Genomic DNA, 3,921 nt, shown 5'->3' on the forward strand with positions numbered 1-3,921 from the left:
AAACTAGAGGGCATAGGTTTAGGGTGAGAGGGGAAAGATATAAAAGAGACCTAAGGGGCAACTTTTTCACGCAGAGTGTGGTACGTGTATGGAATGAGCTGCCAGAGGAAGTGATGGAGACTGGTATAACTGCAACATTTAAAAGGCATTTGGATGGGTATATGAACAGGAAGGGTTTGGAGGGATATGGGCCGGGTGCTGGCAGGTAGGACTAGATTGGGTTGGAATATCTGGTCGGCATGGACACCTTGGACCGTGCTGTACATCTCTATGACTCTATGACTCTATCGATACATATTTTTCCCCTGTTCACCAGAGTCACAGTTCAGCACTCTGGCCATGACAGCAGATCAACCTCAACATGGAATGATATAGGACCCTTGCATTTGTCTTTGGAACTGAATCCAGAGAATGCAGGCTGCTACAGTAACCAGGGGATTATATCCATTGAACATTCATGTCATTAACCCAAGTGGCTCTGTTCAAAGATTCAGATCCAGAGTCTTAAATATTTATTGCATTGCTGGTTGGGGCAGCTTGCTGTTCACAAGTATTAACCGCCTTTTTAAATTCAATCATAGGATGTGGGTGTTGCTGGCTGGGCCCAACGTTTATTGCCCGTCCATAATTGCCACACAATGCCCTCAGGGAGGGCATCCAGGTTTTTGACCCAGTGACACTGAAGGAACAGCAATACATTTCCAAGTCAGGATGGTGAGTGGCCTGGAGGGGATCTTGCAGGAGGTAGGGTTCTATGTATCTAACCCCCTGGTCTTTCTAGATGGAAGTGGTCATGTGTTTGGAAGATGCTGTCTGTGGATCTTTAGTGAATTGCTGCAGTGCATCTTGTAGATAGTATACACTGCTGCTACTGAGCCATCGGTGGTGGAGGGAGTGGATGCTTTTGGATGTGGTACCAATCAAGTGGGCTGCTTTGTCCTGGTTATTCTATAATGTAATTGCACTTTCCAACCTGTCCCCTCCAGCCTTTGATTAGCTGAGGTCTGTCAAATTCAGTTTTTAAAAGAACAATCCAGCATGTGAAAATAATTCCTTATGTCTTTCTGTTCCCCTTCATTTCTTGTAATTTTCATTCAAAACACCCCAAAATCGTACAGATTCTAGAAAATGTAACTGGAATCTGTGCAATTGCTCCTTATAATTTAAATCTCAGAGTCCAAGTATTTTCCTTATAAACATACAATGCTCTTTCTCCAAGATCGAGAAAACATAATCAAGATGGCGACGGAGTAGAACCCCTGAGCTGGGGTTAATTCACTCCACCCACTGTTCTTTGCTGTCTTATTTTCTCTTCACTAAACTCTTGTTCTGATCTCAGATGACACCAGCAGCAGTGATGAACTCCAACATGCACACAAGTGGGCCCACAGTGAACTCGAGTAGGACCAGGGTAGATTTAAGTGGGTCCAGGGTGGACTTGAGTAGGCCTAGAGTGGATTTGAGTATGGGTTTTTGCCTGAAACATCAATTTTCCTGCCCCTCAGGTGCTGCCTGACCTGCTGTGCTTTTCCAACACCACTCTAATCTTGGCTCTAGTCTCCAGCATCTGTAGTACCCACTTCCACCTAATTGGATTTGAGTAGGCCTAGGGAGGATTTAAGTGGGCCCAAGGCAGACTCAAATGGGCCCAGGGTGGGCCTCATGGCAGCAGCGAGTGGGCCTCTAATTACTTTTCCTGGGCGAGCGTGGGATGTGGCATTGGAATCAGCAGCTACTACATCGATGGAGGTGACGTCAACCAGGTAGGCCCAGCGGTGAAAGATGGTGCTTCAGGATTGGTGACTTTATCATTGGTTTGATCTGGCACCTGCAACAGCAGAGCAGTGGTAGAAGGGCATCACAGTGACATCGATGAGATGGGCCTTGCAGCAAGAGACCCGACACTGATGTTGATGGGTTTCGAGCAGGCAGTGGCAGTGAGGTGGTGACAGAGGATACAGCAGCAAAGACAGCCACTGAGGCTCAGCCCAGCAGCAAAGACAGCCACTGAGGCTCAGCCCTGCAGCAAAGATGGCTGCTGAGGCTCAGCCCTGCAGCAAAGATGGCTGCTGAGGCTCAGCCCAGCAGAAAAGATGGCTGCTGAGGCTTGGCCCAGCAGCAAAGATGGCCTCTGAGGCTCAGCCCAGCAGCAAAGATGGCTGTTGAGGCGTGGCCCAGCAGCAAAGATGGCCTCTGAGGCTCAGCCCAGCAGCAAAGATGGCTGCTGAGACTCAGCCCAGCAGCAAAGATGGCTGTTGAGGCTTGGCCCAGCAGCAAAGATGGCTGTTGAGGCTTGGCCCAGCAGCAAAGATGGCCACTGAGGCTCAGCCCAGCAGCAAAGATGGTCGCTAAGGCTCGGCAGTTTCAACATTTTAAACGGAGACAAGGTGGTGGAGGAGCGATAGCGGGGGTCAGTGATGATGAGCTCTTTCAGCTATATCTTTCATTTTTTATCTTATTCTTAAAAGTATTCAAAATGGTGCTGGATCATGGTGACAGTGGAAAAGCTTTAGTGTTTTTCTCACTAAAATACACAAGATAATAAAATCATTCATTTATTTATTCATTCATCAGTAGATCCTTTGGCAGATATTGTGAGCAGAACTGTTCACATTGTTTCAGATGTGGTCTATCCATACATTGTACAGCTCTAACATGACTTCGATCCCCTTGTGTTCCTGACCTCTGCTCACCCTACTCTTTCCCCCAGTTTTAAAAGTCATCATTCCATTAGTTGATTGAGTTAGTTTCTGTTCCTGTTCATTACATTTTAATGATCTATGCACCTGGACCCTTAAGTCTCTTTGATCCTCTGCTGCTTCACGTCTTCTTACAGTGAGAGGACTTTTTAGATCCATAGTGAATGACCTGACATTTTCCTGTTCTGGAAGTTATTTGCTTGACTATTGCTGATTCACTAACTTCAGTAGCAATATCCCTTTGTAATCTTTTACACTTCCGTCGATATTGCTTACAAAGCTGCCTACTTCAACAGCTAAGAAATACATTGTTGATTGGAAACTGCTTTGAGAAATCTGTACGTGCCTTCATAAACCTGATCAACTAGAAGAGTTGCAGTGGGGGAGAGGAGACCTGAACTGAGTGTGGAATTTTTCATGCTGAACTCCAGATAGCCCAGCGCTGGCTGAAGGAAAAGCAGGATGTCTGCCTGGATCGTTTAGACTGGTTAAGTTCCAACAGTAGCTCCCAAATAATGATCTGTATCAACCTGCAACATGTCCTGACCTTAGATATGAATTTATACAGTGGGAGAAAGTGAGGACTGCAGATGCTGGAGATCAGAGACAAAACATGCACGCTGGAAAGGTACAGTAGGTTAGGCCGCATCCAAGGAGCAGGAGAGTCGACGTTTCGGGCACCATCATGAAGGGCTTATGCCCAAATATGTCAATTCTCCTGCTCCTCGGATGCTGCCTGACCTGCTGTGCTTTTCCAGCATCACACTTTTTGACATGGGTTCACACAGTGCCTTCCACATCATCGGGATTTCCCAAATCAACATAATGTTTACGGCTTTGAGGTATGTAGGGAAGAGGTGTTGGAAATTCTGGAAAGGGTGAAAATAGATAAGTCCCCTAGGCCTGATGACATTTATCCTAGGATTCTCTGGGAAGCTAGGGAGGAGTTTGCAGAGCCCTTGGCCTTGATTTTTATGTCCTCGTTGTCTACAGGAATAGTGCCGGAAATCTGGAGGCTAGCAAATGTGGTTCCCTTGTTCAAGAAGGGGAGTAGGTATAACCCTACTAACTATAGGCCAGTGAGTCTCACTTCTGTTGTGGGCAAAGTCTTAGAGAGAATTGTAAGGGATAGGATTTATGAACATCTGGATAGGAATAATGTGATCAAGGATAGTCAGCATGGTTTTGTGAAGGGCAGGTTGTGCCTCACAAAACTTATTGA

The sequence above is a fragment of the Chiloscyllium plagiosum genome, chromosome 22 (assembly GCF_004010195.1).
Source record: "Chiloscyllium plagiosum isolate BGI_BamShark_2017 chromosome 22, ASM401019v2, whole genome shotgun sequence".
In the NCBI taxonomy this organism is placed as follows: Eukaryota; Metazoa; Chordata; class Chondrichthyes; order Orectolobiformes; family Hemiscylliidae; genus Chiloscyllium; species Chiloscyllium plagiosum.